Source organism: Pteropus medius, unplaced genomic scaffold, assembly GCF_902729225.1.
Source record: "Pteropus medius unplaced genomic scaffold, Ma_sr-lr_union100, whole genome shotgun sequence".
NCBI lineage: Eukaryota > Metazoa > Chordata > Mammalia > Chiroptera > Pteropodidae > Pteropus > Pteropus medius.
In genome coordinates, this window is record NW_024349801.1 from 24,409,540 (window position 1) to 24,423,767 (window position 14,228).

At 35.8% G+C, this 14,228-nt stretch overlaps 1 pseudogene; it reads left to right on the plus strand.

Moving 5' to 3' along the window:
- Positions 1-14,228, plus strand: part of LOC120622683 (NAD(P)H dehydrogenase [quinone] 1-like) — a 162,578-nt pseudogene that overhangs the window by 66,882 nt on the left and 81,468 nt on the right.

Sequence of the window (14,228 nt, forward strand, 5' to 3'; positions counted from 1 at the left end):
TCCATAATCCTTAGCACCTACCATTAACTTCTGAAATATTATTGCACGTTACCTTTTATTGTTACTTTACAGAAGCACTTACTGAAGGGCAAGGAAGCCAAAAAGAAAAAGGAAAAAGAAAAAAAAAATCTGCTCCTGGTTGTAAAGAGGAGGATGATTGCCTCTTTACATATTGGAGCATCCCCTTTCCCAAAGCAACAGGGGACACAGAGGTCTTCTGGGTCTCCTTTTTGCTGAATTGGCAAGAAACAGTAGATACCTTCCAGAGTATGTAGGGGGCAGTATGTCCCTCCAATGATCAAGAAATGAGTAAGATGGGCTTCCTGTTTTCCTTCTTTATTCTTCTTATATTTTTTTTCCTCTCTGTTTTCACTAGCCTCCCAAGGGATCCAAGCCTGTTGAGATTAGTTACATACATTTCATGTGCCCTCCATTTGGGGCAGCAGTCTCCAACCTTTTTGGCACCAGGTACCAGTGCTCCTATGAGCATCTAATGCCTGATGAGCTGAGGTAGTGATGCTAGCGCTGGGGAGCGGCTGCAAATACAAATGAAGCTTTGCTCACTCGCCTGCCGCTCACCTCCTGCTGTGTGGCCTGGTTTCTAATAGGCCATGGACCAGTGCCTGTCTGCAGCCCAGGGTTTGAGAACCCATGGTTTAGGGGATACACATTACATGCTTAAGTCGTAGAATATCAGACTTTGTCCATCTCCTCTCCATAGGTGGGGACATTGTTTTATTTACTCAGGGGATATTGGGAGCATGGCATATTTTCTCAGGGGAGAGGGGAAGGGTTTGGGTATTTGGAGCATGTTGAGATTTCCCAAATCAGCTTTCTAGTGGTAGCAGCCTCCTCTAATTTCATGCCTAATTCCAGATCATGCTGAGAATGTGAGGCCCCAATTTTTCTCTTTACAAAATCGTATCACTCTATATACACTCTGCCTTACACGGCCCATCTGAAAACAAATGAAATAATGCCATCTGTTCAATCCAAGCCTGTCCCCCCACAACTCAATGAAAGATGCTATGTATTATGACCAAGTTTTCTCTTCAGCTGAATTTAAAAACTGCAGCTTACAGTGCTTCCTATGTTTATTCAGAGTGGCATCTAATTTTGCGTAGGACAGTGGAGGCCTGGGCATTTGCATTTCTCCTAGTGGTTCCAGTCTCCTCGCCAAGAACACATGAAGAAGGGTCTTCACTGGCCCACAGCCCCTCATAGGATTCCATTCATGCCTGCCACTCACGGACAGAGAAAGCCCCCCACAAGAAGGCTCAGCTCTCATAAAGAGCTCTGCCAGATTCAAGAAGACGTGGCTTTTTGTTCAGTACCATAGGACCCTGTGTGACACTCCACGGCCTGGGCTAGGGACTGTCACAGTAGCCTTTCACAATTCAAAGAGAAAAAGGAAAATAGCCTGCCTTTGAGCATCAGAGATGTGGGAGAGGCAGGAATCAAATCATGAATAAATAAATAAAAACACCAACAGCTGTGATATTTAAAACAGACAATCACTATAACAGCAAATGACAACCCTGCAGCCTGCAGAATCTGCTAATAAACTGTCTGCTGTGACTGTTATTAAAGATAAACTTATGAGCCATGATTATTCAACCATTAAACCTAAGTGGAAATCAAAGGAAGTTTTGTGTCAGATGATATACTTGGTGCTATGCGACCTAGGAAAATTACTCATCAAATTTAAATCCTGATGTCTCTGTCCTCCAAGGATTGGTCCCTTGAGATTTTTGGTAGTACTTATGCAAAAGCTTTCTTTTTTCCCTTTAATTATAATTTTAGTTTGCTAATGTGTAGCTTTTTTGTTTTCAATAAATTGCTGTGATAAGCACATCTCATCTCATTATCCATTGAATAATGGGAATGCCGTTCCGTTCATCAAGGGCATAGCTACTGGAAGGCAAGAATCTAAGACCTTCCTCAGAGCCACCTATTGACCAGAGAGCACAGCTTCAGCTTTCAGAGGCTGATGAAAAAAATTACCAAGAAATACAAATTGTGTGTAGCTTTGTCACCGTATTAGCTAATTTAACCTAACGGGAATCCAGTTCCAATTCAGAGGTCAGCCGATTCACATTTCACTTGAATCTCAATCCTTTCCATTGCTGTTACAGTCAGTGACATAGTTAATAGAAAGAGTGGCCTATTATGACAGAAACAACATTATAGAATAGGATTATTATATGAGCATGCCATTTTGAAGACATGACCTAATGACCTAGATTGAAAGTAATCTTCAGTTAATGTCCTACATTATTATTATTATGTGCAGGATGCAGCAAAGCATAACAGTAGAGTCAGAGATTTTCAAACTGGTAGGGTTTTCAAGGGCTGCCTTTCCAATGTCTGCTTGATATTAATATTTCCTAAGAGCTTGAATTAGGAATTTGAAGTAATCCTCAATGATCAAGGTAATATTCTATATTTTTTGAAAAATAAGAAACAATACTATGCTAAATATGCACAACCTGAAGTGGTACAAAAGTGTGTGACAAGTTAAGGGGATTGAGAGACTTCACCATTAATTAAACTTCACCATTTTTTTAGCCTACATTTTTTGTTGTTTTTGTCCTTTCCACCTCACTCACTTTAACATCTCCGTTCGATTCTCCTCAGAGAGGTTTGCTGTGGTTGGGGACCCCTCCTTTGTGCTCTCTCTCATGTCTGTAATAAATATACCTGCTGGGTGCATATTATATACTCAACAGATTTTGAAAGAATAAACTAATAAATGGCCTAAGCACTTGGATAAGGCCTAATTCTCAAGTTATTCCAAGTTAGGGCACAAATGGGGGAAATAAACATGATGTTTATAGCACATATAAAATAGAAGTCAAGAGGCCAAGCACCAGCTGCATATAAGTATTATGAGTAAGAAATAAGCCCACATAAAGTCTGGACTACTGATTCAAATGTTGGTGCTGGAACTGCAGGGTGACAATCACATAAGTAGCATTTATCCTGAATTTGTGGAGGCCTTTAAAAAACTACAAGACAGCAATTCTCATGCATGTCTGGATGTTAGAATCACCTATAAAGTTTTTGGTTTTTTTTTTTCCTTTTTTATTGGAAATTCCCAAGTCACATCCCCAACTAGATATAACTACCTATCTATCAATCATCTATCTATCTATCTCTAGGGAGGGCACCCATGAATCTGTCTTTATATTTGATAACGACTACTGAACAGGCAACTTAGTCTCCACTTGACCTTCACCTACTCTCCGAGCCACTTTGTGAGAAGAATGCAGTCCCTTGAAAGAGCCATTATTTTAGCAAAACCGAGGTTAACCTACACATCTACCTACTAACACAATTGAAGTAATATGCAGAACAATAACTCAGTTATATGCTCAGACCCTGGATATCACAAATGAAGTGAAGCCGAAATAAACCTCTTTGGATTCAATAGATAAATGCTACAGTACAATCTAGGCAATAACCAAGAGCTTTTCTTTTATACGTGGGGTATCTTTATAACGAAAATTTACTTGAGAGAAGTAAAGCCACATGCTGCATCTAAAGAGACCCTCCTACTTCCAGGACCCAGCAGAAATCTGAAATGCTGTTTTCATTTTGTGACATGAGAGCAGAATTCTCCTTGTTCTTGTGACAGATGTGTTCCTTAAAAGTTGTGCAAATTTAGAAATTTTTAAGGAGTTGAAATGATGAGCTTGCTATTTAAAGAAAACATGAAGTGAATTTTTTTGCATTAAAATATATTTAGAGTTTCTAAAACTACCTCTGAATGTGTCTGTTTTATCTAAGGTTTATAGTGTAGAATCGTTATTATGTGGGCTTAGGTATTATGCTGTCCTCTGAAACACAAAACCATATATAACAAAAACCTGCTGTAATCTAGAAATTATTAGAAAAGTGGATTATACTGAAATTTTGGGAAAAAGGGGACTTACGCTTTATGGGAAAATCATGTTACTAAAAACATAATTTAACAACTGCTATTAACATGCTAAAGTCAACAGTTTTTAATGCGGATACATTGTCATTTTGAAAATGGAAAAGAATACAATGTGTTATACTTTATACTACATTTTCAAAAATGTATATGTTCCTTAAAGTGAGTCATGCCACTGAAACTTGTATTTACATAAAACTTCTATTTTCCAATTTTTATTCATATAGGACATTTAATTGTGTCCTCATTAATGAGAGAGACTTTTTAAAAATTATGTATGGGAAACTAAATAATGAAGCAAATATCTATTATTGTTGTTATCCCCATTTTACAGATAGAGAAAATGGGTTCAGGGAAATTAAGAGTTCTGTCTAGATCACACATGGAGTCAATGATAGAAATGGAAATTCAATTCATATTTTCTGGCTCCCAAGTCATTTTCATCAGACCATGAATATAAAGAAACAGCTTGCAAATGTTAATGAACAATTCCCTTTGGATCTATGTTAAAGTAGAGCCAAAAATGTCATTTTGTAAGCCCTAGAAATTTCTTGGCCCAAAATAGAATTACCATCAATTCTATGCAAAATTTAGAGTATATTTAGACCAAAAAGCCAGCAATAATGGTATTCTTGCCTACAGTGGTTAAAAAGAATAAAGAAAGGAAAAGTTTCCCAACAGAGTTATTTTTTGCTTGAGTTAGTTCATGAGTCATTTGGTCTTTGGGTGAAAGGAAATGAAAAATTTATCACCTGTGATAACTGACCATTTGCACAAAAGGCATTGCAATGAAGAAACAATTATAATGTGTATATGGTAAACCCTCAATTTACTTAAAGCTCTAAGTAAACAAGGTATCAGATTCTCCTCACTGAATAACTTGGGAAGGTGGAGTGGGGAGATGATCAGGAAAGGATTAAGACATGCGCCAGAGCCTGGCATCTTGCCAAATGTATTTGGTACAGGGTTTGGAGAAAAATACTTATTCTCCACCTTTTATGTTTGTTTTTTATATAAGTGTATGTTGGTGTTACTATTCTGACCTCCCTACATTCCCTCATTCACTCCACTCTCATTAGTGAGTTTGGAAGGAGAAACTGTGCTGGTATAGCCGGAACCTTCCGCTTCACTTTGTCTTCTGAGTCAGCAGGTCCACAGAGATCATGAGCTTCCAGCTGTGCTCTACCTTGGGTAAGCCTCTCTTCTGAGAGGTACTGTCCTCTTATTGGAGATGTTTCAGGCAGATTCTCTGAGAAGCAGACTTTGAAACAGAAATCAGCCAGCAGGATTTGAATAGGGGTCCTCTTTCCTAATTCGGAGGCAAGGCCAAATTTTTATTTCAATTTCCTATGTCAGTTTCTAAGGCCACCAAACTTGCATACAGGAAATTAATCCATATACATTCCATATACATTCGCTTGGAAAATAGTTTATTTAAATTAAAACTTTATGAAAGAACTGAGTAGAAGGTAAATATGTTCTCAAATGTGTATAGTAACAATTAAAACACATTTGTATCTGTGGTGCCAAGACAATTCAATGAGAAAAGAACAATCTATTTAACAAATGGTGCATGTAAACTAGACATCAACATGTAAGAGAATTAAGTTAAACCCCTACCTCATACCATATATAAAACTTAAGTGAAAATGGATCATGGATCTAAATATGAGTTAAAATTATAAAATTATCAGAAGAAAACATAAATCTTTGTTACCTTAGGTTAAGCAATGGTTTCTTAGATATGACACCAAATTCATGAGACAAAAAAAAAAAAAATGGTAAATTGGACTTCATTAAAATGTAAAACTTCTGTGTTTCAAAGTACATCATAAAAAGTGAAAATAGAATTCACAGAATTAGGGAAAATATTTGCAAATCATATGTCTGATAAGGGACATTATCAAAACATATAAAGGACTCATATAACTCTAAAAAGACTGATATCCCAATTTTTAAAATGAGCAAGTAATTTGAAAAGACTTTTGTTGAAGAACATACAAATGGCAAAAATAAGCACATGAAAAGATATTCAATTTCATTAGTCATTAGAGATATGCAAATCAAACTACAATAATGCACCATGTTATACACACTAGGATGGCTAAAATAAACGATAACAAGTATTGATAAAAATATGAAGAAAATTAAACCCTCATATATCATACAATGTTATAATAGTGCAGCCACTTTGGAAAACAGTTGAAAGTTCCTTAAAATGTTAGAGTTACCAGGGCATATCACTCCTAGATAAGATAAATGCAACATAAGTCCAAACAAAAATGCGTGCGTAAATAGTCTCAACAGCATTACTCATAATAGGCAAAAAGTGAAAACAACCCAAATGTCCATCAACTGATGAATGGATTAGCACATGTGGTATAGCCATTCGATGAAATATTATTTGACCATAAAAATGAATGAAGTACTGATAAATGCTACAACATGGATAAACCTTGAAAACATTATATTAAGTGAAAAAAGACACAAAACACTACCATAATGGTTTATTTTATGTGTCCACTTGAATGGCCTAAGGGATGCCCAAATAGCTGGTAAAACATTATTTCTGGGTATGTCTGTGACATTTCTGGAAGAGACTAGCATTTGATTCAGGAGACTAAAGAGATCTACCCTCACAATATGGGCAGACATCATCCAATCCACTGGGGACTCAAATAGAACAAAAGAAGGAAGGGTGAATTTCCTCTTTTTGAGCGATGGCATTCATTTTCTCCTCCCCTTAGACATCCATGCTCCTGGTTTTGGGCATTCAAACTCTGGAAATAGCACCACTGGCTTCCCTGGATCGCAGGCCCTTAGACTTGGACTGGATTATACCACTGGCTCTCCTGGTTCTCCAGCTTGCAGATGGCAGATTGTGGGACTTCTCAGTCTCCATAACTGTGTGAGTCAATTCCTATAATAAATTTTCTCTTTTATATATAACTATATATATATCCTGTTGGTTCTGTTTCTTGAGATAACCCTGACCAATTTAGCCACATAGTGTATAATTCTATTTATATGAAAATCCAGAGTTGGCAAAACCATAAAGATAGAATATAGATTAGTGGTTTTCAGGGACTGGGGGCAGGAAGAATGAGGAACCAATTGTTGATAGGTATGGGCTTTCTTTTTGGGATGAGAAAAATGTTCTCAAATTAGATAATGGTGATGGTAGCACGATTCTGTAAATGTACTAAGAACCACTGAATTGTATAATTTAAAAGTGCGAATTTTATGGTATGTGAATTATATGTCAATAAGTCCATTATAAAAATGCATGCATTCATAAATAGTTATAAAGAGTGTCACTGGAGCAACTGTTGAATAAGTCATAAATCATCAAGGAAAGAAATAATTTGCCAGCATGCATTTAAAAAGACTACGTACTCAAGGAAACCTGGTCAGACAAATCCCCAAGCACTTTGCTGAGGGCTCTGGGATCTAGGCCATTTGTACTCAGAAGTGACTTTGAAATAGCCTCTGGTTTAGGGCAAGTTTGCATGGCAAAACAAGCATGTTTTACATGAAAAGTGTTCAAAAGCTTTAGTCTGGCACCCAGAGGTTTACAATGTTATATCAATCTAACCCAAGTTTATCTATTAGTTTCCCTTTTCAGTATCCTTTATTTGGAACTATATTACTCAGCGTTTCTTCCAAATCCATCTCATTCTTTATTACCTGCTTGTGCTTTTACAGTCCTTTAAATGCCCACTGCCTTATCTCCTTACAGGTTGATTCTACCTATCTTTCAAAGCCCTTCTTAAATATCATCTTCTATATGAAGCCATTGCTAATTTTTTTCCAATTAATATGTTTACCTTTTCTCTCCTTCCAGGACCATCTCAGTCGCTGTCCATTGAGTCAGTGAGAGTAGAGACTATAAATCACTCCTCTATAGTATTTGCAGCATTTAAACTTGCTAGTGGTTAGGATTCAAATATTTGTTGATTGGATTGGACTATCTGCAGATTTCACAGTTTTTCAACTTCATTTGCAGGTGTAGAGATAAATCATTACATTTGATTACTTGACATGTAAAAAATCAGAAGTTTAATCTATTAAACTGTCCTTTTATAGAATGTTCTAACACAGAAGCACCATATGTATTTATATTTATGTTGTGATTTTATCTTAAAAGCAAAAGAAAGATGAAATATGTTTCCTAATATAGTAACATCCAATTAATTCAGCACCGTAATGAAAGAGAATTTTCCAGGTGATAAAAGCTTACCTCTTCAAGTTCCAGAATTGTAAATGATTTTTATATATTTAGGAATGGAAATTTTACTAAGTTATATGCATATATTAGTATACAGCAAGAGAACTACTTAATTGGACCATTTTGACCTTATGCTGCACTTTTATTGAGGAGTCATCCTTAAAATTATGATGTTATATTAAGCATAGAATCTCAATTATCGCTTATCACCAAAGCTGACCAACAAACAATAATGTTCCTTTGAGTTAAAAACTGAGGCAACTCCAGTGAGATGCATGTCCATGACCTATATGTTCTTATATCCCATTTGCCACATATTTCTTCTTCACAGAATGTCACGTCACTGAGAATAGGGGCTGTGCCTTCCATTTCTCTGTCAATTTTATTGTGTTTCCATGTGTGCAGAACACTACTTATTGCTGACTCTCACTTTATAAAAAGAAATAAATTACCCATTTAAAAAAATCCTGCTTTTCAAAAGATTGAATAAGAGTAGTTTTTAAAAACTTTAAATAAAACTTCAGCTGGTTAAACTAAAGCCATTGAAAAGAAGCTTAATTGAGGAATATTTTTTGGCTCTGAGCCCACTGTCTTTTCATTTGATTGTAAATTGGATACAATTTTATTCACTTCAAACTCTTGTCTTTCAGTATTTTATTCCACCGAGACCAGTAAATAAGTGTTAATAGCCATGTTGAGCTCAGTTAGACTACTTTCTTCACTTAAATTACCCATTTTGGTTGTATTATTGCCAGCCAACCTTTTGCTTGTTGACATTTTTATTGAATGATTGTACAAGAAATGTTGATATCTTCATATATTGTTTTGACCCTTCACTAATCCTCTTTATCTGTCATTTCTTTCATCTGAAATATCTTCTTTTTCCATGCTTTTATTATCTATCTATCAAAGCATATCTTATTTCCTTCTATAAAATGATGCTGACTTGTGTCCTTCAGGAATCTTTCCAGAAACTGTCACCTCTTATTTTTAAGAATAATATAAGCCAAGAGGACACTGAGCTTCCGAGATGACACGGTTTTATCTTCTTTCTTTGCCACAGTGTTGTATTTTAGGGGGAGAGAAGGACAAAATTGGTGAGATGTAGAAATGTTCAAAAGCAATGAAGGACTGCTTGTTGAAAAAATTGCCTTTTCTAAAGCCTTCTTAATGATTTGTGCTTTGTTAATATAAAGCATTTACTAAGCAAAGCAGCCCTCGAGTAATGTCAGTAATTTAGAACTGATTCTCATGCCCACATTCTTTACCCTATAATTCTCAATCACATTTCTACCTAAGTTTATGACCTTGGAGTCATACTCAAAATTCAGCTCCTTCATTGCTCTTATCTAGTCTTTATTCATATTAAATAGTCACATACTAATATATTTAGGCATGTACTATGTGTCAAATAATGTGGAGACGTAATGATGAACACGTTGGAGATATATTCAGCAGGCTGAAAGAAAAGGAAACAGCACAAGAGGGGTTTAGGGCAGAGAGAAGATACTTCTAGACCTATTGAGCTAGAGGTTTCTTTTGAGTACTCAAATAGAGATATCCAAAATGCAGATGGGTATACAAATTTTGGTTCAGAATGAATAGATCTTATAGACATATAATAATGGTTAACGTTTATTGAGTACACACTTTACCACTATATGATACCTTTTCTATTTCTGGATAAGAATTATAAGCATATAGATGATGATTAACATCATTGCAATGGATATGATCACTGAAATAGTGAAAGAAGAAACCTCAGACAGAAACCTGGGGCATACCCACCCAACCTACTAATTCTCTCCTATAGTATTTCGGATTCACCTTCTATTCTGGCAGCTCCTGGGCATCCACATCTCTACACCAGCTCCAACCAGCTTCTCCTTATCCTATCTACCTTATAAATAAATTCAGGAACTGCATCTCCAAACCTGCCTTCTGAGAACATAAATGGATTTGAATTTTCACTTTGAACCACAAAAAAACTGCTGGTCATAAGCTTTAAGATTCTGCCAATTATTATAAAAATTCCCCCCCTGCTACTTTCCATTACATACTTCTCTCTAGCCACACAAACACAATTAATGTGACCAAGCTTCACATCTGTTTCTAAACTGCCTCATTTCTTTTCTTGAGATTCTTCCTCCAACATTTATTTCCCTATGCACCAAAATACCTCTTGCGTCTACTGCAAAATATACTCATCTTCTTCAGATAACCTTTTTATATAAATGCCTGCTTAACCTACTTCCAATCTCACTCCTGTTATAAATCACCATGATTGCTCAATAAGCATAAACAATTTTGTACAGATGTTGCTAGAAGCAAATGTTTATCTGTTTCTCTAATTTTGTTTATTAATAACCAGAGAATGTGGTACTCTAGTTCATCACAGGTTCAAGTTACTAGAGATGTGTAATATATACTGTGCATGAATGGCCAATTGTCTAGTATTAAAATTCAGTAATAGCCTCAAACCTAAACTTTACTGAAAATACTTTAATCTTCCTTTAATGATTCTCAAAGCACTTTCGGGTTTTGCAGAGTCTCAAGGTTATCATTTTCATTACCCTATATGTATAGGGAAGTAATAAAGATTTCTAGTTCATAGATTATTAGATTGATCAGCTTTTACTGCATTTCTTTAGGTTTGGCTCACATTCTCATTATATTGTAAGATCTTTAAGAGCCAGAATCATATCTTCTATTTATTTTGCATTTCATAGAGGACTTTACATAAATGGGTGTGAATTTTACATTTTTATTGTCTGAATTAGAGATTAGAGTGCATAGAGAGACTCTTATTTTAATCATTCTTATCTTTTCTCTTTACCATATATGTCAAGACTTACCAAATTATTTTTCCATCCCACAACTAGAGGAAAATACAACCAGTGGTCACTTTACCCTTTGTTACTAACTGACTAGTGACTCAGAATCCGTTGACTAAACTTTTATCATATAGCGCACTGTAGGTGTCAGCACTTTTCACTAATATACAATTCTACTCTACTTACCAGCACATGGGGCAGTAGTATTTCCCTTCCAGGAAAGTAAGCATTGCCATATGGCTTACTTGGGCAATGAAATACAAGTGCAAGTGACAAGCGTCACTTCCTAGCAGAATATTTAGTTCTAATGCTCTGATCTATAGCTGTCTCTGTTATGATGATCCTGAAATCACCTGTTGATGTGGAATTGTCACAAGATTGAAGTAACTTGAACAATGACCCAGCATATAGAAGATACCTTCCTCCTGGAGGCACTCAGACCCATGGCAGGCAATGCATGAAAGAAATTAAAAAGTGTCGTGTAAAGCCATGTAGATTTTGGAGATGTCGTTTTACCACTGCATAACTTAGCATAACCTGATATAGTCCTTGTTTTATAAATATATTATGTATTTCTTTCCATAAACAGAATATTCCTTGAGGGTAGGGGCTATGTCCGAATCATTTATTTACCCTCAGTATGTCGCCAAGGTAGTTTTTAGTAGGCTGTCAAATAGTATATGTAGAATAAATAAATGAAAAGTAAATAATCTTTATTTCCATAAAAAATATGATAATATTCTCCACTTGACCATTCTTTTTACTCCCATCTTTTAAAGTTAGAGTTTAAACTGAGGAATTTGCAGTACTACTATGGTTTCATCAGTCTGAAGTTTCTTAAAGCTGCCAAGTAACCATAAATTACCTTTAGGTAAGAGGCCTTGCCAACCAGAAGTGTCTCCTCGGTCCCATCTTGCCTTACCTTGTATCCTATTCTTTTTTTTTTTTTCCTGAATCTAGTTTTCTTCTGCTTTTTAAAGCTCTTGTTTGTTTGTACTATTGTTTAGATGATTTCCCTCCAAGGAGGAGACCATTTCCTCAGCTCCTTCTGCCATCTTGATCCATTAAACAAGCCTGCTGGAATATATCATGAAAAATGCTGCACATTAGTTCTGTGTGGAAATATACTGGGTGTGACGAATTTAACTAATGTGGTGAAGTTACAGATATCTGTGAGATTTCCAAAGCTCTCATGTATCCTAGTTTATAATTCTTACTAAATGATTCAAGGAAGACTACCTGGGATCCTTCTGAAATCTGATACAAGCTGTTTAAAGTGGAATCTAAGATAGATTTGAAATGATCCTTCCCATCTCCTACAAAGTAGCTTGGGAGCACATACAATTAGGAAGCAAACAGGTCAAGGTCGATGCATTGGGCCAGCACCAACTGCTACGGACTTATTCCATTCTGGATTTAAGTCTTAGGTCACCCTACCTAAGCAAGGAACCACTTTCAGCTGAAGTGCTTCTTGAGAATAAAGAGAAATAAAGAATGGATAGTAGAAGAAGATAGTTTGAAATGCCAGCTATGACCAGATGGCCAGTGATAGAAATAAGAACTGTAATCAGTATTAATGTTTTATTTTAATATGAATATAAGTGTGGATATATTCATTATTTTCCCTTTTTTCATTTCCCTTTAGATGTGTTCAAAGCAGTTAACCTTATATCTCAGTAATTAAATGCAAGTATGCTCAGCTGAAGAAGAGTGAACATATCCCAAATATAGATAGAGGGGCTGTGTATTATTTTGTAAGAGGGCTAATAAGAAAGTTTAGCATGGATAAAAGAGGTATATATGGATGCCATATTGACAAGAAGTGGACTGTGATGGCTTTGTGCCGTATCAGTGTAGCTAAGATAAAACTAAGATTCCAGACTTTTCTTCCTTGTATAATTCTGGGTTAGGATTAGCCACTTGTGTAAAAGTCTTCTGTAAAAAGGTTTACACAAAAATTGGCTTTACCTTGTACAAGCTATACAGGATTTGTCAAAAGGAGTGAAGAGGTAGTAATTTTCATGTTCTGTAGACTGGTGCAGAACTCTAGGCACTAAGGCCACTCATGAACACTTTCATTTATCTATTGGCTCATTTGTTGATGTGGGCAGCATCCAAACTCATAGCACTTCAATCCCCCCAGACCTTTTTCCTTAGCTTCTCCAAATTCTGGACCAGACACAAGTGTAACATTGTGTCATAAGACACTAGCTTCTCCTATAGGTCACCAGCATCACTGAGGCTGGAAATGAAGATAAGACAGATGTAAGTTCTAGTGTGTTCTCATGGGTTTCTCTTTCACTTCACTTCCTTCACTTCATACCCAGCTTCCCTTCCTAACTGCTAACCCAGCTGTCCTAAAGCTGCCCTCTATCATCAGTATATTTATTTTCTCTAGGAACCTATTAATAATGTGAAATTTTTATTAATTCAATTATATAGTAAAAGCGCCTTTTTTTACAGGCAGAAAGAGATTTCACAACTCTCTGATATCATTTATTATTTGAAAAGGTAGCGTGCATTTTATGTGTTGAAATATAACCTTTGGCTAAAGAACACATTTTTTAGGAAAAGTTAGAGAAGGAGAGAGAGAATGTGAGAGAGTACTTGCTATCATGCTCTAAAGATGGGAGACACAAGATAAGTGAAACATGTCACTAGGGAGGAGTGGCCACAGTGATATGTAAGAAACACAGAAACACAGAAATCAAATCACTAGATGCTATATAAATTGATATTGCATTTGCCATGTTTATATAGCTAATGGTATTTACCAATACATAACTCAATGACCATTTGAGAAGATACACTCAAGAAATATAATTTAAACCAAAGTCCAAAGAGAAAAATATTTCTCCTCAGAATCTGATATGACCTTAAAAATTATGTAATCAAATATATCTTCATTTGTTTTGCTCTGGCTGCTTGGAAGCTCTAAGTCACTTTTTAAAAATTAATTTTAGAAATATTTTTCTCCCTTTTCTATTTTTTTCTGGTCTTTTTATAGGCAATAAATTATATTTTTTCCAAATTACAATATATTGTCTTATAAGCTACCAGAAATATCTTTTTAAAAAACTGAATACGATTACCAGAGGGTAGAGGGAATGGGGAAGAGAGGAGGTAGACGGGGTAAAGGGTCAAATACGTGGTGACAGAAAGAAATCTGACCATGAGAGGTGAACACACAGTGTAAATATATATATGCCTTACTGTTAAAGTGTACAGC